Source organism: Mesoplodon bidens, assembly GCF_964165515.1.
Source record: "Mesoplodon bidens genome assembly, contig: HAP1_SCAFFOLD_55, whole genome shotgun sequence".
In the NCBI taxonomy this organism is placed as follows: domain Eukaryota; kingdom Metazoa; phylum Chordata; class Mammalia; order Artiodactyla; family Ziphiidae; genus Mesoplodon; species Mesoplodon bidens.
Window position 1 is genome coordinate 2,483,733 of NW_027672046.1, and position 24,167 is coordinate 2,507,899.

Below are 24,167 nucleotides of genomic sequence, written 5' to 3' on the forward strand. Positions count from 1 at the left end.
GATGAATTGTGATGACATGGTCCATGGAGCACTGAGATGAAAAGGGGCATGGAGCATTGTGATTACAGGGTACTTGGAGCATTGTGATGACAAGGGCATGGAGCATTTTGATAAGAAATCCATGGAATATTCTGATGACATGTGTCATGGAGCTTTGTGATGACTAGGGCTTGGAGCATTCTGATGACAAGGGCCATTGAGAATTTTCATGACAAGGTCGTGAAGCATTGGGATGACAAGGTCCTGGAGCATTGTGATGACAAAACCATGGAGCCTTGTGATGAGAAGTCTCATGGAGCATACTGATGAAAAGGGGCATGGAGCATTGTGATTACAGGGGTCTTGGAACATTGTGATGACAAAGGCAAGGAGCATTGTGAGGAGAAGACCAAGGAGCATTCTCATGACATGCGTCATTGAGCTTTGTGATGACAAGGGCATGGAGCATTGTGACTACAGGGGTCTTGGAGAACTGTGATGACAAGCGTCACGGAGCATTGTGAATACAGGGTTCATGGATCATTGAGATGACAAGGGCATGGATCATTGTGATGACAAGGGTCATGGAGCATTGGCCTGAAAATGTTCAAGGATTATTGTGATGAGAGGGGTAATGGAGCATTGTGATGGCAAGGGCATGGAGCATTGTGATGAGAAGGGCATCGAGCATTGTGATGACAAGTGTCATGGAGCTTTGTGATGACAAAGGCATGGAGAAATGTGATGAGAGGGTTCATGGAGAATTGTGATGGCAATGACATGGAGCATTGTGATGCCAAGTATCATGTAGCTTTGTGATGACAAAGGTCATGGAACATTGTTATGACAAGGGCGTGGTGCATTGTGATGAGAAAGGCAGGGAGCATTTTGATGACAGGGTCATGCAGCAATTTGATGAAAAGTGTAATGGAATATTTTGATGACAGGGGTTATAGAACATTGTGATGTCAGGGGTCATGGAGCTTTGGGATGAAAAGGGTCATGGAGCATTTTGATGACAGGGATTATGGAACATTGTGATGTCAGGGGTCATGGAACATTGTGATGATAAGGGCATGTAGCATTGTGATGACAGGGTTCATGGAACATTGTGATTAGAGGGGTGAGGGAGTATTGTGATGACTAGTGATGGAACATTGTGATATCTCTGGTGAGAGAGCATTTGGATGAGAAGTGCATGGAGCATTGTGATTACAAGGTTTACGGAGCATAGCGATGACAATGTTTTGGACCGTTGTGATGAAAAGTGCGTGGCACTTTGTGATGACAAGGGTCATGGAGCACTCTGATGACAGAGGTCATGGAGAATTTTGATTTCATTGTGCTGACAATAGCCGGAAGGATTATTATGATGGGCATGATGCATTGTGATGACATGGTCCATGGAGCATAGAGATGAAAATGGGTATGGAGCATTGTGATTACAGGGGTCTTGGAGCATTGTGATGACAAGGGCATGGAGCATTGTGATGAGAAGGCCATGGAGCATTCTGATGACATTAGTCTGGGAGCTTTGTGATGACAAGGGCATCGAGCATTTTGATTACAGGGGTCTTGGAGCATTATCATGCAAACGGCCTGGATCATTGTGATGAAAAAGGCATGGAGCCTTGTCATGACAGGGTTCAAGGAGCACACTGACGACAAGTGTCAGGGAGCATTGTGATGACAAGTGTATTGAGCATTGTGATGACAAATGTGATGGAGCATTGTGATGAGAAGACCATGGATAATTGTGATGATGAGCGTCATGGGGTGTTGTGATGATAAGTGTTATGGAACATTGTGATCACAAGGTTTTGGAGCACTGTGATGACAGAGGTCATGGAGCATTTTGATGTTATTGTGATGACAATAGCCTGAAGCATTATGATGATGGGCATAGTGCACTGTGATGACAGGGTTCATGGAGCATTGAGATGAAATGGGGCATGGAGCATTATGATTACAAGGGTCTTGGAGCATTGTGATGACAAGGGCATGGAGCATTGTGATGAGAAGGCCATGGAACATTCTGATTACATGCATCATGGAGCTTTGTGATGACAAGTGCATGGATCATGGTGATTAAAGGGGTCTTGGAGCATTGTGATGACAATTGTCATGGAGCCTTGTGATGACAAGGCCGTGGAACATTGTGAAGGCAGGGTTCATGGAGCATTGTTACGACAGGTGTAATGGAGCAATGTGATGAGAAGGGCATGGAGCACTGGTCTGAAATATTTCATGGATTATTGTGATGAGAGTGGGCATGGAGCATTGTGATGACAAGGGCACTGAACACTGTGATACATGGGTCATGGAGGATTGTAATGACAAGGGCATGGAGCATTGTGATTAGAAGGACATCGAGCATTGTGATGAAAAGTGTCATGGAGCTTTGTGATGACAAGGGCATGGCGCAATGTGATGAGAGGGTTCATGGAGCATTGTGATGACAATGACATGGATCATTGTGATGCAAAGTGTCATGGAGCTTTGTGATGACAAAGGTCATGGAGCATTTTGATGACAAGTGTGTGGTGCATTGTGATGAGTAGGGCAGGGAGCATTTTGATGACAGGGTCATGCAGCAATTTGATGAAAAGTGTAATGGAATATTGTGATGACTGTGGTTATAGAACATTGTGATGTCAGGGGTCATGGAGCTTTGGGATGAATATGGTCATGGAGCATTTTGATGACAGGGGTTATGGAATATTTTGATGTCAATGGTCATGGAACATTGTGATGATAAAGGGATGTAGCACTGTGATGACAGGAGTCATGGAATATTGTGTTTACAGGCGTGAGGGAGTATTCTGATGACTATTGATGGAACACTGTGTTATCTCTGGTGAGATAGCATTTTGATGAGAAGTGCATGGAGCATTGTGATTACAGGGTTTATGGAGCATTGCAATGACAAGGTTGTGGAATGTTGTGATGAAAATCGTTTGGCACATTGTGATGACAAGGGTCATGGGGCATTGTTCTGACAGAGACATGGAGCATTGTGATGACAAGGGTCACGGAGCATTGTGATGAAAAGTTCATGGAGCATTGTGGTTACAAAGGTCACAGAGCCTTGCGATGACGCGGGTATGGACCATTTTGATGACAAACGTTATGAATCATTGTGATGACTGGAGTCACGGAGCATTGTGATGACAGGGGTCATGGAGCATTGTGATGACAAGGGCATGGAGCATTGTGATGACAGGAGCATGGAGCATTGGTCTGACAAGTTTCATAGATTATTGTGATGACAGTGGACATGGTACATTGTGGTGACAAGCACATGGAGCATTGTGATGAGAAGGTCATGGAGTATTGTGAAGACAGGTGTCAGGGAGCATTGTGATGATATATGTCGTGGTCCATTACGATGACAATGGCAGGGAGCATTGTGATGCCAAATGTAATGGAGGATTGTGATGACAAATATAATGGAGCATTGTGATGACTAGGGCATGATGAATTGTGATGACATGGTCCATGGAGCACTGAGATGAAAAGGGGCATGGAGCATTGTGATTACAGGGTACTTGGAGCATTGTGATGACAAGGGCATGGAGCATTTTGATAAGAAATCCATGGAATATTCTGATGACATGTGTCATGGAGCTTTGTGATGACTAGGGCTTGGAGCATTCTGATGACAAGGGCCATTGAGAATTTTCATGACAAGGTCGTGAAGCATTGGGATGACAAGGTCCTGGAGCATTGTGATGACAAAACCATGGAGCCTTGTGATGAGAAGTCTCATGGAGCATACTGATGAAAAGGGGCATGGAGCATTGTGATTACAGGGGTCTTGGAACATTGTGATGACAAAGGCAAGGAGCATTGTGAGGAGAAGACCAAGGAGCATTCTCATGACATGCGTCATTGAGCTTTGTGATGACAAGGGCATGGAGCATTGTGACTACAGGGGTCTTGGAGAACTGTGATGACAAGCGTCACGGAGCATTGTGAATACAGGGTTCATGGATCATTGAGATGACAAGGGCATGGATCATTGTGATGACAAGGGTCATGGAGCATTGGCCTGAAAATGTTCAAGGATTATTGTGATGAGAGGGGTAATGGAGCATTGTGATGGCAAGGGCATGGAGCATTGTGATGAGAAGGGCATCGAGCATTGTGATGACAAGTGTCATGGAGCTTTGTGATGACAAAGGCATGGAGAAATGTGATGAGAGGGTTCATGGAGAATTGTGATGGCAATGACATGGAGCATTGTGATGCCAAGTATCATGTAGCTTTGTGATGACAAAGGTCATGGAACATTGTTATGACAAGGGCGTGGTGCATTGTGATGAGAAAGGCAGGGAGCATTTTGATGACAGGGTCATGCAGCAATTTGATGAAAAGTGTAATGGAATATTTTGATGACAGGGGTTATAGAACATTGTGATGTCAGGGGTCATGGAGCTTTGGGATGAAAAGGGTCATGGAGCATTTTGATGACAGGGATTATGGAACATTGTGATGTCAGGGGTCATGGAACATTGTGATGATAAGGGCATGTAGCATTGTGATGACAGGGTTCATGGAACATTGTGATTAGAGGGGTGAGGGAGTATTGTGATGACTAGTGATGGAACATTGTGATATCTCTGGTGAGAGAGCATTTGGATGAGAAGTGCATGGAGCATTGTGATTACAAGGTTTACGGAGCATAGCGATGACAATGTTTGGGACCGTTGTGATGAAAAGTGCGTGGCACTTTGTGATGACAAGGGTCATGGAGCACTGTGATGACAGAGGTCATGGAGAATTTTGATTTCATTGTGCTGACAATAGCCGGAAGGATTATTATGATGGGCATGATGCATTGTGATGACATGGTCCATGGAGCATAGAGATGAAAATGGGTATGGAGCATTGTGATTACAGGGGTCTTGGAGCATTGTGATGACAAGGGCATGGAGCATTGTGATGAGAAGGCCATGGAGCATTCTGATGACATTAGTCTGGGAGCTTTGTGATGACAAGGGCATCGAGCATTTTGATTACAGGGGTCTTGGAGCATTATCATGCAAACGGCCTGGATCATTGTGATGAAAAAGGCATGGAGCCTTGTCATGACAGGGTTCAAGGAGCACACTGACGACAAGTGTCAGGGAGCATTGTGATGACAAGTGTATTGAGCATTGTGATGACAAATGTGATGGAGCATTGTGATGAGAAGACCATGGATAATTGTGATGATGAGCGTCATGGGGTGTTGTGATGATAAGTGTTATGGAACATTGTGATCACAAGGTTTTGGAGCACTGTGATGACAGAGGTCATGGAGCATTTTGATGTTATTGTGATGACAATAGCCTGAAGCATTATGATGATGGGCATAGTGCACTGTGATGACAGGGTTCATGGAGCATTGAGATGAAATGGGGCATGGAGCATTATGATTACAAGGGTCTTGGAGCATTGTGATGACAAGGGCATGGAGCATTGTGATGAGAAGGCCATGGAACATTCTGATTACATGCATCATGGAGCTTTGTGATGACAAGTGCATGGATCATGGTGATTAAAGGGGTCTTGGAGCATTGTGATGACAATTGTCATGGAGCCTTGTGATGACAAGGCCGTGGAACATTGTGAAGGCAGGGTTCATGGAGCATTGTTACGACAGGTGTAATGGAGCAATGTGATGAGAAGGGCATGGAGCACTGGTCTGAAATATTTCATGGATTATTGTGATGAGAGTGGGCATGGAGCATTGTGATGACAAGGGCACTGAACACTGTGATACATGGGTCATGGAGGATTGTAATGACAAGGGCATGGAGCATTGTGATTAGAAGGACATCGAACATTGTGATGAAAAGTGTCATGGAGCTTTGTGATGACAAGGGCATGGCGCAATGTGATGAGAGGGTTCATGGAGCATTGTGATGACAATGACATGGATCATTGTGATGCAAAGTGTCATGGAGCTTTGTGATGACAAAGGTCATGGAGCATTTTGATGACAAGTGTGTGGTGCATTGTGATGAGTAGGGCAGGGAGCATTTTGATGACAGGGTCATGCAGCAATTTGATGAAAAGTGTAATGGAATATTGTGATGACTGTGGTTATAGAACATTGTGATGTCAGGGGTCATGGAGCTTTGGGATGAATATGGTCATGGAGCATTTTGATGACAGGGGTTATGGAATATTTTGATGTCAATGGTCATGGAACATTGTGATGATAAAGGGATGTAGCACTGTGATGACAGGAGTCATGGAATATTGTGTTTACAGGCGTGAGGGAGTATTCTGATGACTATTGATGGAACACTGTGATATCTCTGGTGAGAGAGCATTTTGATGAGAAGTGCATGGAGCATTGTGATTACAGGGTTTATGGAGCATTGCAATGACAAGGTTGTGGAATGTTGTGATGAAAATCGTTTGGCACATTGTGATGACAAGGGTCATGGGGCATTGTTCTGACAAAGACATGGAGCATTGTGATGACAAGGGTCACGGAGCATTGTGATGAAAAGTTCATGGAGCATTGTGGTTACAAAGGTCACAGAGCCTTGCGATGACGCGGGTATGGACCATTTTGATGACAAACGTTATGAATCATTGTGATGACTGGAGTCACGGAGCATTGTGATGACAGGGGTCATGGAGCATTGTGATGACAAGGGCATGGAGCATTGTGATGACAGGAGCATGGAGCATTGGTCTGACAAGTTTCATAGATTATTGTGATGACAGTGGACATGGTACATTGTGGTGACAAGCACATGGAGCATTGTGATGAGAAGGTCATGGAGTATTGTGAAGACAGGTGTCAGGGAGCATTGTGATGATATATGTCATGGTCCATTACGATGACAATGGCAGGGAGCATTGTGATGCCAAATGTAATGGAGGATTGTGATGACAAATATAATGGAGCATTGTGATGACTAGGGCATGATGAATTGTGATGACATGGTCCATGGAGCACTGAGATGAAAAGGGGCATGGAGCATTGTGATTACAGGGTACTTGGAGCATTGTGATGACAAGGGCATGGAGCATTTTGATAAGAAATCCATGGAATATTCTGATGACATGTGTCATGGAGCTTTGTGATGACTAGGGCTTGGAGCATTATGATGACAAGGGCCATTGAGAATTTTCATGACAAGGTCGTGAAGCATTGGGATGACAAGGTCCTGGAGCATTGTGATGTCAAAACCATTGAGCCTTGTGATGAGAAGTCTCATGGAGCATACTGATGAAAAGGGGCATGGAGCATTGTGATTACAGGGGTCTTGGAACATTGTGATGACAAAGGCAAGGAGCATTGTGAGGAGAAGACCAAGGAGCATTCTCATGACATGCGTCATTGAGCTTTGTGATGACAAGGGCATGGAGCATTGTGACTACAGGGGTCTTGGAGAACTGTGATGACAAGCGTCACAGAGCATTGTGAATACAGGGTTCATGGATCATTGAGATGACAAGGGCATGGATCATTGTGATGACAAGGGTCATGGAGCATTGGCCTGAAAATGTTCAAGGATTATTGTGATGAGAGGGGTAATGGAGCATTGTGATGGCAAGGGCATGGAGCATTGTGATGAGAAGGGCATCGAGCATTGTGATGACAAGTGTCATGGAGCTTTGTGATGACAAAGGCATGGAGAAATGTGATGAGAGGGTTCATGGAGAATTGTGATGGCAATGACATGGAGCATTGTGATGCCAAGTATCATGTAGCTTTGTGATGACAAAGGTCATGGAACATTGTTATGACAAGGGCGTGGTGCATTGTGATGAGAAAGGCAGGGAGCATTTTGATGACAGGGTCATGCAGCAATTTGATGAAAAGTGTAATGGAATATTTTGATGACAGGGGTTATAGAACATTGTGATGTCAGGGGTCATGGAGCTTTGGGATGAAAAGGGTCATGGAGCATTTTGATGACAGGGATTATGGAACATTGTGATGTCAGGGGTCATGGAACATTGTGATGATAAGGGCATGTAGCATTGTGATGACAGGGTTCATGGAACATTGTGATTAGAGGGGTGAGGGAGTATTGTGATGACTAGTGATGGAACATTGTGATATCTCTGGTGAGAGAGCATTTGGATGAGAAGTGCATGGAGCATTGTGATTACAAGGTTTACGGAGCATAGCGATGACAATGTTTTGGACCGTTGTGATGAAAAGTGCGTGGCACTTTGTGATGACAAGGGTCATGGAGCACTGTGATGACAGAGGTCATGGAGAATTTTGATTTCATTGTGCTGACAATAGCCGGAAGGATTATTATGATGGGCATGATGCATTGTGATGACATGGTCCATGGAGCATAGAGATGAAAATGGGTATGGAGCATTGTGATTACAGGGGTCTTGGAGCATTGTGATGACAAGGGCATGGAGCATTGTGATGAGAAGGCCATGGAGCATTCTGATGACATTAGTCTGGGAGCTTTGTGATGACAAGGGCATCGAGCATTTTGATTACAGGGGTCTTGGAGCATTATCATGCAAACGGCCTGGATCATTGTGATGAAAAAGGCATGGAGCCTTGTCATGACAGGGTTCAAGGAGCACACTGACGACAAGTGTCAGGGAGCATTGTGATGACAAGTGTATTGAGCATTGTGATGACAAATGTGATGGAGCATTGTGATGAGAAGACCATGGATAATTGTGATGATGAGCGTCATGGGGTGTTGTGATGATAAGTGTTATGGAACATTGTGATCACAAGGTTTTGGAGCACTGTGATGACAGAGGTCATGGAGCATTTTGATGTTATTGTGATGACAATAGCCTGAAGCATTATGATGATGGGCATAGTGCACTGTGATGACAGGGTTCATGGAGCATTGAGATGAAATGGGGCATGGAGCATTATGATTACAAGGGTCTTGGAGCATTGTGATGACAAGGGCATGGAGCATTGTGATGAGAAGGCCATGGAACATTCTGATTACATGCATCATGGAGCTTTGTGATGACAAGTGCATGGATCATGGTGATTAAAGGGGTCTTGGAGCATTGTGATGACAATTGTCATGGAGCCTTGTGATGACAAGGCCGTGGAACATTGTGAAGGCAGGGTTCATGGAGCATTGTTACGACAGGTGTAATGGAGCAATGTGATGAGAAGGGCATGGAGCACTGGTCTGAAATATTTCATGGATTATTGTGATGAGAGTGGGCATGGAGCATTGTGATGACAAGGGCACTGAACACTGTGATACATGGGTCATGGAGGATTGTAATGACAAGGGCATGGAGCATTGTGATTAGAAGGACATCGAACATTGTGATGAAAAGTGTCATGGAGCTTTGTGATGACAAGGGCATGGCGCAATGTGATGAGAGGGTTCATGGAGCATTGTGATGACAATGACATGGATCATTGTGATGCAAAGTGTCATGGAGCTTTGTGATGACAAAGGTCATGGAGCATTTTGATGACAAGTGTGTGGTGCATTGTGATGAGTAGGGCAGGGAGCATTTTGATGACAGGGTCATGCAGCAATTTGATGAAAAGTGTAATGGAATATTGTGATGACTGTGGTTATAGAACATTGTGATGTCAGGGGTCATGGAGCTTTGGGATGAATATGGTCATGGAGCATTTTGATGACAGGGGTTATGGAATATTTTGATGTCAATGGTCATGGAACATTGTGATGATAAAGGGATGTAGCACTGTGATGACAGGAGTCATGGAATATTGTGTTTACAGGCGTGAGGGAGTATTCTGATGACTATTGATGGAACACTGTGATATCTCTGGTGAGAGAGCATTTTGATGAGAAGTGCATGGAGCATTGTGATTACAGGGTTTATGGAGCATTGCAATGACAAGGTTGTGGAATGTTGTGATGAAAATCGTTTGGCACATTGTGATGACAAGGGTCATGGGGCATTGTTCTGACAGAGACATGGAGCATTGTGATGACAAGGGTCACGGAGCATTGTGATGAAAAGTTCATGGAGCATTGTGGTTACAAAGGTCACAGAGCCTTGCGATGACGCGGGTATGGACCATTTTGATGACAAACGTTATGAATCATTGTGATGACTGGAGTCACGGAGCATTGTGATGACAGGGGTCATGGAGCATTGTGATGACAAGGGCATGGAGCATTGTGATGACAGGAGCATGGAGCATTGGTCTGACAAGTTTCATAGATTATTGTGATGACAGTGGACATGGTACATTGTGGTGACAAGCACATGGAGCATTGTGATGAGAAGGTCATGGAGTATTATGAAGACAGGTGTCAGGGAGCATTGTGATGATATATGTCGTGGTCCATTACGATGACAATGGCAGGGAGCATTGTGATGCCAAATGTAATGGAGGATTGTGATGACAAATATAATGGAGCATTGTGATGACTAGGGCATGATGAATTGTGATGACATGGTCCATGGAGCACTGAGATGAAAAGGGGCATGGAGCATTGTGATTACAGGGTACTTGGAGCATTGTGATGACAAGGGCATGGAGCATTTTGATAAGAAATCCATGGAATATTCTGATGACATGTGTCATGGAGCTTTGTGATGACTAGGGCTTGGAGCATTCTGATGACAAGGGCCATTGAGAATTTTCATGACAAGGTCGTGAAGCATTGGGATGACAAGGTCCTGGAGCATTGTGATGACAAAACCATGGAGCCTTGTGATGAGAAGTCTCATGGAGCATACTGATGAAAAGGGGCATGGAGCATTGTGATTACAGGGGTCTTGGAACATTGTGATGACAAAGGCAAGGAGCATTGTGAGGAGAAGACCAAGGAGCATTCTCATGACATGCGTCATTGAGCTTTGTGATGACAAGGGCATGGAGCATTGTGACTACAGGGGTCTTGGAGAACTGTGATGACAAGCGTCACGGAGCATTGTGAATACAGGGTTCATGGATCATTGAGATGACAAGGGCATGGATCATTGTGATGACAAGGGTCATGGAGCATTGGCCTGAAAATGTTCAAGGATTATTGTGATGAGAGGGGTAATGGAGCATTGTGATGGCAAGGGCATGGAGCATTGTGATGAGAAGGGCATCGAGCATTGTGATGACAAGTGTCATGGAGCTTTGTGATGACAAAGGCATGGAGAAATGTGATGAGAGGGTTCATGGAGAATTGTGATGGCAATGACATGGAGCATTGTGATGCCAAGTATCATGTAGCTTTGTGATGACAAAGGTCATGGAACATTGTTATGACAAGGGCGTGGTGCATTGTGATGAGAAAGGCAGGGAGCATTTTGATGACAGGGTCATGCAGCAATTTGATGAAAAGTGTAATGGAATATTTTGATGACAGGGGTTATAGAACATTGTGATGTCAGGGGTCATGGAGCTTTGGGATGAAAAGGGTCATGGAGCATTTTGATGACAGGGATTATGGAACATTGTGATGTCAGGGGTCATGGAACATTGTGATGATAAGGGCATGTAGCATTGTGATGACAGGGTTCATGGAACATTGTGATTAGAGGGGTGAGGGAGTATTGTGATGACTAGTGATGGAACATTGTGATATCTCTGGTGAGAGAGCATTTGGATGAGAAGTGCATGGAGCATTGTGATTACAAGGTTTACGGAGCATAGCGATGACAATGTTTGGGACCGTTGTGATGAAAAGTGCGTGGCACTTTGTGATGACAAGGGTCATGGAGCACTGTGATGACAGAGGTCATGGAGAATTTTGATTTCATTGTGCTGACAATAGCCGGAAGGATTATTATGATGGGCATGATGCATTGTGATGACATGGTCCATGGAGCATAGAGATGAAAATGGGTATGGAGCATTGTGATTACAGGGGTCTTGGAGCATTGTGATGACAAGGGCATGGAGCATTGTGATGAGAAGGCCATGGAGCATTCTGATGACATTAGTCTGGGAGCTTTGTGATGACAAGGGCATCGAGCATTTTGATTACAGGGGTCTTGGAGCATTATCATGCAAACGGCCTGGATCATTGTGATGAAAAAGGCATGGAGCCTTGTCATGACAGGGTTCAAGGAGCACACTGACGACAAGTGTCAGGGAGCATTGTGATGACAAGTGTATTGAGCATTGTGATGACAAATGTGATGGAGCATTGTGATGAGAAGACCATGGATAATTGTGATGATGAGCGTCATGGGGTGTTGTGATGATAAGTGTTATGGAACATTGTGATCACAAGGTTTTGGAGCACTGTGATGACAGAGGTCATGGAGCATTTTGATGTTATTGTGATGACAATAGCCTGAAGCATTATGATGATGGGCATAGTGCACTGTGATGACAGGGTTCATGGAGCATTGAGATGAAATGGGGCATGGAGCATTATGATTACAAGGGTCTTGGAGCATTGTGATGACAAGGGCATGGAGCATTGTGATGAGAAGGCCATGGAACATTCTGATTACATGCATCATGGAGCTTTGTGATGACAAGTGCATGGATCATGGTGATTAAAGGGGTCTTGGAGCATTGTGATGACAATTGTCATGGAGCCTTGTGATGACAAGGCCGTGGAACATTGTGAAGGCAGGGTTCATGGAGCATTGTTACGACAGGTGTAATGGAGCAATGTGATGAGAAGGGCATGGAGCACTGGTCTGAAATATTTCATGGATTATTGTGATGAGAGTGGGCATGGAGCATTGTGATGACAAGGGCACTGAACACTGTGATACATGGGTCATGGAGGATTGTAATGACAAGGGCATGGAGCATTGTGATTAGAAGGACATCGAGCATTGTGATGAAAAGTGTCATGGAGCTTTGTGATGACAAGGGCATGGCGCAATGTGATGAGAGGGTTCATGGAGCATTGTGATGACAATGACATGGATCATTGTGATGCAAAGTGTCATGGAGCTTTGTGATGACAAAGGTCATGGAGCATTTTGATGACAAGTGTGTGGTGCATTGTGATGAGTAGGGCAGGGAGCATTTTGATGACAGGGTCATGCAGCAATTTGATGAAAAGTGTAATGGAATATTGTGATGACTGTGGTTATAGAACATTGTGATGTCAGGGGTCATGGAGCTTTGGGATGAATATGGTCATGGAGCATTTTGATGACAGGGGTTATGGAATATTTTGATGTCAATGGTCATGGAACATTGTGATGATAAAGGGATGTAGCACTGTGATGACAGGAGTCATGGAATATTGTGTTTACAGGCGTGAGGGAGTATTCTGATGACTATTGATGGAACACTGTGATATCTCTGGTGAGAGAGCATTTTGATGAGAAGTGCATGGAGCATTGTGATTACAGGGTTTATGGAGCATTGCAATGACAAGGTTGTGGAATGTTGTGATGAAAATCGTTTGGCACATTGTGATGACAAGGGTCATGGGGCATTGTTCTGACAAAGACATGGAGCATTGTGATGACAAGGGTCACGGAGCATTGTGATGAAAAGTTCATGGAGCATTGTGGTTACAAAGGTCACAGAGCCTTGCGATGACGCGGGTATGGACCATTTTGATGACAAACGTTATGAATCATTGTGATGACTGGAGTCACGGAGCATTGTGATGACAGGGGTCATGGAGCATTGTGATGACAAGGGCATGGAGCATTGTGATGACAGGAGCATGGAGCATTGGTCTGACAAGTTTCATAGATTATTGTGATGACAGTGGACATGGTACATTGTGGTGACAAGCACATGGAGCATTGTGATGAGAAGGTCATGGAGTATTGTGAAGACAGGTGTCAGGGAGCATTGTGATGATATATGTCGTGGTCCATTACGATGACAATGGCAGGGAGCATTGTGATGCCAAATGTAATGGAGGATTGTGATGACAAATATAATGGAGCATTGTGATGACTAGGGCATGATGAATTGTGATGACATGGTCCATGGAGCACTGAGATGAAAAGGGGCATGGAGCATTGTGATTACAGGGTACTTGGAGCATTGTGATGACAAGGGCATGGAGCATTTTGATAAGAAATCCATGGAATATTCTGATGACATGTGTCATGGAGCTTTGTGATGACTAGGGCTTGGAGCATTATGATGACAAGGGCCATTGAGAATTTTCATGACAAGGTCGTGAAGCATTGGGATGACAAGGTCCTGGAGCATTGTGATGACAAAACCATGGAGCCTTGTGATGAGAAGTCTCATGGAGCATACTGATGAAAAGGGGCATGGAGCATTGTGATTACAGGGGTCTTGGAACATTGTGATGACAAAGGCAAGGAGCATTGTGAGGAGAAGACCAAGGATCATTCTCATGACATGCGTCATTGAGCTTTGTGATGACAAGGGCATGGAGCATTGTGACTACAGGGGTCTTGGAGAACTGTGATGACAAGCGTCACGGAGCATTGTGAATACAGGGTTCATGGATCATTGAGATGACAAGGGCATGGATCATTGTGATGACAAGGGTCATGGAGCATTGGCCTGAAAATGTTCAAGGATTATTGTGATGAGAGGGGTAATGGAGCATTGTGATGGCAAGGGCATGGAGCATTGTGATGAGAAGGGCATCGAGCATTGTGATGACAAGTGTCATGGAGCTTTGTGATGACAAAGGCATGGAGAAATGTGATGAGAGGGTTCATGGAGAATTGTGATGGCAATGACATGGAGCATTGTGATGCCAAGTATCATGTAGCTTTGTGATGACAAAGGTCATGGAACATTGTTATGACAAGGGCGTGGTGCATTGTGATGAGAAAGGCAGGGAGCATTTTGATGACAGGGTCATGCAGCAATTTGATGAAAAGTGTAATGGAATATTTTGATGACAGGGGTTATAGAACATTGTGATGTCAGGGGTCATGGAGCTTTGGGATGAAAAGGGTCATGGAGCATTTTGATGACAGGGATTATGGAACATTGTGATGTCAGGGGTCATGGAACATTGTGATGATAAGGGCATGTAGCATTGTGATGACAGGGTTCATGGAACATTGTGATTAGAGGGGTGAGGGAGTATTGTGATGACTAGTGATGGAACATTGTGATATCTCTGGTGAGAGAGCATTTGGATGAGAAGTGCATGGAGCATTGTGATTACAAGGTTTACGGAGCATAGCGATGACAATGTTTGGGACCGTTGTGATGAAAAGTGCGTGGCACTTTGTGATGACAAGGGTCATGGAGCACTGTGATGACAGAGGTCATGGAGAATTTTGATTTCATTGTGCTGACAATAGCCGGAAGGATTATTATGATGGGCATGATGCATTGTGATGACATGGTCCATGGAGCATAGAGATGAAAATGGGTATGGAGCATTGTGATTACAGGGGTCTTGGAGCATTGTGATGACAAGGGCATGGAGCATTGTGATGAGAAGGCCATGGAGCATTCTGATGACATTAGTCTGGGAGCTTTGTGATGACAAGGGCATCGAGCATTTTGATTACAGGGGTCTTGGAGCATTATCATGCAAACGGCCTGGATCATTGTGATGAAAAAGGCATGGAGCCTTGTCATGACAGGGTTCAAGGAGCACACTGACGACAAGTGTCAGGGAGCATTGTGATGACAAGTGTATTGAGCATTGTGATGACAAATGTGATGGAGCATTGTGATGAGAAGACCATGGATAATTGTGATGATGAGCGTCATGGGGTGTTGTGATGATAAGTGTTATGGAACATTGTGATCACAAGGTTTTGGAGCACTGTGATGACAGAGGTCATGGAGCATTTTGATGTTATTGTGATGACAATAGCCTGAAGCATTATGATGATGGGCATAGTGCACTGTGATGACAGGGTTCATGGAGCATTGAGATGAAATGGGGCATGGAGCATTATGATTACAAGGGTCTTGGAGCATTGTGATGACAAGGGCATGGAGCATTGTGATGAGAAGGCCATGGAACATTCTGATTACATGCATCATGGAGCTTTGTGATGACAAGTGCATGGATCATGGTGATTAAAGGGGTCTTGGAGCATTGTGATGACAATTGTCATGGAGCCTTGTGATGACAAGGCCGTGGAACATTGTGAAGGCAGGGTTCATGGAGCATTGTTACGACAGGTGTAATGGAGCAATGTGATGAGAAGGGCATGGAGCACTGGTCTGAAATATTTCATGGATTATTGTGATGAGAGTGGGCATGGAGCATTGTGATGACAAGGGCACTGAACACTGTGATACATGGGTCATGGAGGATTGTAATGACAAGGGCATGGAGCATTGTGATTAGAAGGACATCGAACATTGTGATGAAAAGTGTCATGGAGCTTTGTGATGACAAGGGCATGGCGCAATGTGATGAGAGGGTTCATGGAGCATTGTGATGACAATGACATGGATCATTGTGATGCAAAGTGTCATGGAGCTTTGTGATGACAAAGGTCATGGAGCATTTTGATGACAAGTGTGTGGTGCATTGTGATGAGTAGGGCAGGGAGCATTTTGATGACAGGGTCATGCAGCAATTTGATGAAAAGTGTAATGGAATATTGTGATGACTGTGGTTATAGAACATTGTGATGTCAGGGGTCATGGAGCTTTGGGATGAATATGGTCATGGAGCATTTTGATGACAGGGGTTATGGAATATTTTGATGTCAATGGTCATGGAACATTGTGATGATAAAGGGATGTAGCACTGTGATGACAGGAGTCATGGAATATTGTGTTTACAGGCGTGAGGGAGTATTCTGATGACTATTGATGGAACACTGTGATATCTCTGGTGAGAGAGCATTTTGATGAGAAGTGCATGGAGCATTGTGATTACAGGGTTTATGGAGCATTGCAATGACAAGGTTGTGGAATGTTGTGATGAAAATCGTTTGGCACATTGTGATGACAAGGGTCATGGGGCATTGTTCTGACAGAGACATGGAGCATTGTGATGACAAGGGTCACGGAGCATTGTGATGAAAAGTTCATGGAGCATTGTGGTTACAAAGGTCACAGAGCCTTGCGATGACGCGGGTATGGACCATTTTGATGACAAACGTTATGAATCATTGTGATGACTGGAGTCACGGAGCATTGTGATGACAGGGGTCATGGAGCATTGTGATGACAAGGGCATGGAGCATTGTGATGACAGGAGCATGGAGCATTGGTCTGACAAGTTTCATAGATTATTGTGATGACAGTGGACATGGTACATTGTGGTGACAAGCACATGGAGCATTGTGATGAGAAGGTCATGGAGTATTGTGAAGACAGGTGTCAGGGAGCATTGTGATGATATATGTCATGGTCCATTACGATGACAATGGCAGGGAGCATTGTGATGCCAAATGTAATGGAGGATTGTGATGACAAATATAATGGAGCATTGTGATGACTAGGGCATGATGAATTGTGATGACATGGTCCATGGAGCACTGAGATGAAAAGGGGCATGGAGCATTGTGATTACAGGGTACTTGGAGCATTGTGATGACAAGGGCATGGAGCATTTTGATAAGAAATCCATGGAATATTCTGATGACATGTGTCATGGAGCTTTGTGATGACTAGGGCTTGGAGCATTCTGATGACAAGGGCCATTGAGAATTTTCATGACAAGGTCGTGAAGCATTGGGATGACAAGGTCCTGGAGCATTGTGATGACAAAACCATGGAGCCTTGTGATGAGAAGTCTCATGGAGCATACTGATGAAAAGGGGCATGGAGCATTGTGATTACAGGGGTCTTGGAACATTGTGATGACAAAGGCAAGGAGCATTGTGAGGAGAAGACCAAGGAGCATTCTCATGACATGCGTCATTGAGCTTTGTGATGACAAGGGCATGGAGCATTGTGACTACAGGGGTCTTGGAGAACTGTGATGACAAGCGTCACGGAGCATTGTGAATACAGGGTTCATGGATCATTGAGATGACAAGGGCATGGATCATTGTGATGACAAGGGTCATGGAGCATTGGCCTGAAAATGTTCAAGGATTATTGTGATGAGAGGGGTAATGGAGCATTGTGATGGCAAGGGCATGGAGCATTGTGATGAGAAGGGCATCGAGCATTGTGATGACAAGTGTCATGGAGCTTTGTGATGACAAAGGCATGGAGAAATGTGATGAGAGGGTTCATGGAGAATTGTGATGGCAATGACATGGAGCATTGTGATGCCAAGTATCATGTAGCTTTGTGATGACAAAGGTCATGGAACATTGTTATGACAAGGGCGTGGTGCATTGTGATGAGAAAGGCAGGGAGCATTTTGATGACAGGGTCATGCAGCAATTTGATGAAAAGTGTAATGGAATATTTTGATGACAGGGGTTATAGAACATTGTGATGTCAGGGGTCATGGAGCTTTGGGATGAAAAGGGTCATGGAGCATTTTGATGACAGGGATTATGGAACATTGTGATGTCAGGGGTCATGGAACATTGTGATGATAAGGGCATGTAGCATTGTGATGACAGGGTTCATGGAACATTGTGATTAGAGGGGTGAGGGAGTATTGTGATGACTAGTGATGGAACATTGTGATATCTCTGGTGAGAGAGCATTTGGATGAGAAGTGCATGGAGCATTGTGATTACAAGGTTTACGGAGCATAGCGATGACAATGTTTTGGACCGTTGTGATGAAAAGTGCGTGGCACTTTGTGATGACAAGGGTCATGGAGCACTGTGATGACAGAGGTCATGGAGAATTTTGATTTCATTGTGCTGACAATAGCCGGAAGGATTATTATGATGGGCATGATGCATTGTGATGACATGGTCCATGGAGCATAGAGATGAAAATGGGTATGGAGCATTGTGATTACAGGGGTCTTGGAGCATTGTGATGACAAGGGCATGGAGCATTGTGATGAGAAGGCCATGGAGCATTCTGATGACATTAGTCTGGGAGCTTTGTGATGACAAGGGCATCGAGCATTTTGATTACAGGGGTCTTGGAGCATTATCATGCAAACGGCCTGGATCATTGTGATGAAAAAGGCATGGAGCCTTGTCATGACAGGGTTCAAGGAGCACACTGACGACAAGTGTCAGGGAGCATTGTGATGACAAGTGTATTGAGCATTGTGATGACAAATGTGATGGAGCATTGTGATGAGAAGACCATGGATAATTGTGATGATGAGCGTCATGGGGTGTTGTGATGATAAGTGTTATGGAACATTGTGATCACAAGGTTTTGGAGCACTGTGATGACAGAGGTCATGGAGCATTTTGATGTTATTGTGATGACAATAGCCTGAAGCATTATGATGATGGGCATAGTGCACTGTGATGACAGGGTTCATGGAGCATTGAGATGAAATGGGGCATGGAGCATTATGATTACAAGGGTCTTGGAGCATTGTGATGACAAGGGCATGGAGCATTGTGATGAGAAGGCCATGGAACATTCTGATTACATGCATCATGGAGCTTTGTGATGACAAGTGCATGGATCATGGTGATTAAAGGGGTCTTGGAGCATTGTGATGACAATTGTCATGGAGCCTTGTGATGACAAGGCCGTGGAACATTGTGAAGGCAGGGTTCATGGAGCATTGTTACGACAGGTGTAATGGAGCAATGTGATGAGAAGGGCATGGAGCACTGGTCTGAAATATTTCATGGATTATTGTGATGAGAGTGGGCATGGAGCATTGTGATGACAAGGGCACTGAACACTGTGATACATGGGTCATGGAGGATTGTAATGACAAGGGCATGGAGCATTGTGATTAGAAGGACATCGAGCATTGTGATGAAAAGTGTCATGGAGCTTTGTGATGACAAGGGCATGGCGCAATGTGATGAGAGGGTTCATGGAGCATTGTGATGACAATGACATGGATCATTGTGATGCAAAGTGTCATGGAGCTTTGTGATGACAAAGGTCATGGAGCATTTTGATGACAAGTGTGTGGTGCATTGTGATGAGTAGGGCAGGGAGCATTTTGATGACAGGGTCATGCAGCAATTTGATGAAAAGTGTAATGGAATATTGTGATGACTGTGGTTATAGAACATTGTGATGTCAGGGGTCATGGAGCTTTGGGATGAATATGGTCATGGAGCATTTTGATGACAGGGGTTATGGAATATTTTGATGTCAATGGTCATGGAACATTGTGATGATAAAGGGATGTAGCACTGTGATGACAGGAGTCATGGAATATTGTGTTTACAGGCGTGAGGGAGTATTCTGATGACTATTGATGGAACACTGTGATATCTCTGGTGAGAGAGCATTTTGATGAGAAGTGCATGGAGCATTGTGATTACAGGGTTTATGGAGCATTGCAATGACAAGGTTGTGGAATGTTGTGATGAAAATCGTTTGGCACATTGTGATGACAAGGGTCATGGGGCATTGTTCTGACAGAGACATGGAGCATTGTGATGACAAGGGTCACGGAGCATTGTGATGAAAAGTTCATGGAGCATTGTGGTTACAAAGGTCACAGAGCCTTGCGATGACGCGGGTATGGACCATTTTGATGACAAACGTTATGAATCATTGTGATGACTGGAGTCACGGAGCATTGTGATGACAGGGGTCATGGAGCATTGTGATGACAAGGGCATGGAGCATTGTGATGACAGGAGCATGGAGCATTGGTCTGACAAGTTTCATAGATTATTGTGATGACAGTGGACATGGTACATTGTGGTGACAAGCACATGGAGCATTGTGATGAGAAGGTCATGGAGTATTGTGAAGACAGGTGTCAGGGAGCATTGTGATGATATATGTCGTGGTCCATTACGATGACAATGGCAGGGAGCATTGTGATGCCAAATGTAATGGAGGATTGTGATGACAAATATAATGGAGCATTGTGATGACTAGGGCATGATGAATTGTGATGACATGGTCCATGGAGCACTGAGATGAAAAGGGGCATGGAGCATTGTGATTACAGGGTACTTGGAGCATTGTGATGACAAGGGCATGGAGCATTTTGATAAGAAATCCATGGAATATTCTGATGACATGTGTCATGGAGCTTTGTGATGACTAGGGCTTGGAGCATTCTGATGACAAGGGCCATTGAGAATTTTCATGACAAGGTCGTGAAGCATTGGGATGACAAGGTCCTGGAGCATTGTGATGACAAAACCATGGAGCCTTGTGATGAGAAGTCTCATGGAGCATACTGATGAAAAGGGGCATGGAGCATTGTGATTACAGGGGTCTTGGAACATTGTGATGACAAAGGCAAGGAGCATTGTGAGGAGAAGACCAAGGAGCATTCTCATGACATGCGTCATTGAGCTTTGTGATGACAAGGGCATGGAGCATTGTGACTACAGGGGTCTTGGAGAACTGTGATGACAAGCGTCACGGAGCATTGTGAATACAGGGTTCATGGATCATTGAGATGACAAGGGCATGGATCATTGTGATGACAAGGGTCATGGAGCATTGGCCTGAAAATGTTCAAGGATTATTGTGATGAGAGGGGTAATGGAGCATTGTGATGGCAAGGGCATGGAGCATTGTGATGAGAAGGGCATCGAGCATTGTGATGACAAGTGTCATGGAGCTTTGTGATGACAAAGGCATGGAGAAATGTGATGAGAGGGTTCATGGAGAATTGTGATGGCAATGACATGGAGCATTGTGATGCCAAGTATCATGTAGCTTTGTGATGACAAAGGTCATGGAACATTGTTATGACAAGGGCGTGGTGCATTGTGATGAGAAAGGCAGGGAGCATTTTGATGACAGGGTCATGCAGCAATTTGATGAAAAGTGTAATGGAATATTTTGATGACAGGGGTTATAGAACATTGTGATGTCAGGGGTCATGGAGCTTTGGGATGAAAAGGGTCATGGAGCATTTTGATGACAGGGATTATGGAACATTGTGATGTCAGGGGTCATGGAACATTGTGATGATAAGGGCATGTAGCATTGTGATGACAGGGTTCATGGAACATTGTGATTAGAGGGGTGAGGGAGTATTGTGATGACTAGTGATGGAACATTGTGATATCTCTGGTGAGAGAGCATTTGGATGAGAAGTGCATGGAGCATTGTGATTACAAGGTTTACGGAGCATAGCGATGACAATGTTTGGGACCGTTGTGATGAAAAGTGCGTGGCACTTTGTGATGACAAGGGTCATGGAGCACTGTGATGACAGAGGTCATGGAGAATTTTGATTTCATTGTGCTGACAATAGCCGGAAGGATTATTATGATGGGCATGATGCATTGTGATGACATGGTCCATGGAGCATAGAGATGAAAATGGGTATGGAGCATTGTGATTACAGGGGTCTTGGAGCATTGTGATGACAAGGGCATGGAGCATTGTGATGAGAAGGCCATGGAGCATTCTGATGACATTAGTCTGGGAGCTTTGTGATGACAAGGGCATCGAGCATTTTGATTACAGGGGTCTTGGAGCATTATCATGCAAACGGCCTGGATCATTGTGATGAAAAAGGCATGGAGCCTTGTCATGACAGGGTTCAAGGAGCACACTGACGACAAGTGTCAGGGAGCATTGTGATGACAAGTGTATTGAGCATTGTGATGACAAATGTGATGGAGCATTGTGATGAGAAGACCATGGATAATTGTGATGATGAGCGTCATGGGGTGTTGTGATGATAAGTGTTATGGAACATTGTGATCACAAGGTTTTGGAGCACTGTGATGACAGAGGTCATGGAGCATTTTGATGTTATTGTGATGACAATAGCCTGAAGCATTATGATGATGGGCATAGTGCACTGTGATGACAGGGTTCATGGAGCATTGAGATGAAATGGGGCATGGAGCATTATGATTACAAGGGTCTTGGAGCATTGTGATGACAAGGGCATGGAGCATTGTGATGAGAAGGCCATGGAACATTCTGATTACATGCATCATGGAGCTTTGTGATGACAAGTGCATGGATCATGGTGATTAAAGGGGTCTTGGAGCATTGTGATGACAATTGTCATGGAGCCTTGTGATGACAAGGCCGTGGAACATTGTGAAGGCAGGGTTCATGGAGCATTGTTACGACAGGTGTAATGGAGCAATGTGATGAGAAGGGCATGGAGCACTGGTCTGAAATATTTCATGGATTATTGTGATGAGAGTGGGCATGGAGCATTGTGATGACAAGGGCACTGAACACTGTGATACATGGGTCATGGAGGATTGTAATGACAAGGGCATGGAGCATTGTGATTAGAAGGACATCGAGCATTGTGATGAAAAGTGTCATGGAGCTTTGTGATGACAAGGGCATGGCGCAATGTGATGAGAGGGTTCATGGAGCATTGTGATGACAATGACATGGATCATTGTGATGCAAAGTGTCATGGAGCTTTGTGATGACAAAGGTCATGGAGCATTTTGATGACAAGTGTGTGGTGCATTGTGATGAGTAGGGCAGGGAGCATTTTGATGACAGGGTCATGCAGCAATTTGATGAAAAGTGTAATGGAATATTGTGATGACTGTGGTTATAGAACATTGTGATGTCAGGGGTCATGGAGCTTTGGGATGAATATGGTCATGGAGCATTTTGATGACAGGGGTTATGGAATATTTTGATGTCAATGGTCATGGAACATTGTGATGATAAAGGGATGTAGCACTGTGATGACAGGAGTCATGGAATATTGTGTTTACAGGCGTGAGGGAGTATTCTGATGACTATTGATGGAACACTGTGATATCTCTGGTGAGAGAGCATTTTGATGAGAAGTGCATGGAGCATTGTGATTACAGGGTTTATGGAGCATTGCAATGACAAGGTTGTGGAATGTTGTGATGAAAATCGTTTGGCACATTGTGATGACAAGGGTCATGGGGCATTGTTCTGACAAAGACATGGAGCATTGTGATGACAAGGGTCACGGAGCATTGTGATGAAAAGTTCATGGAGCATTGTGGTTACAAAGGTCACAGAGCCTTGCGATGACGCAGGTATGGACCATTTTGATGACAAACGTTATGAATCATTGTGATGACTGGAGTCACGGAGCATTGTGATGACAGGGGTCATGGAGCATTGTGATGACAAGGGCATGGAGCATTGTGATGACAGGAGCATGGAGCATTGGTCTGACAAGTTTCATAGATTATTGTGATGACAGTGGACATGGTACATTGTGGTGACAAGCACATGGAGCATTGTGATGAGAAGGTCATGGAGTATTGTGAAGACAGGTGTCAGGGAGCATTGTGATGATATATGTCATGGTCCATTACGATGACAATGGCAGGGAGCATTGTGATGCCAAATGTAATGGAGGATTGTGATGACAAATATAATGGAGCATTGTGAT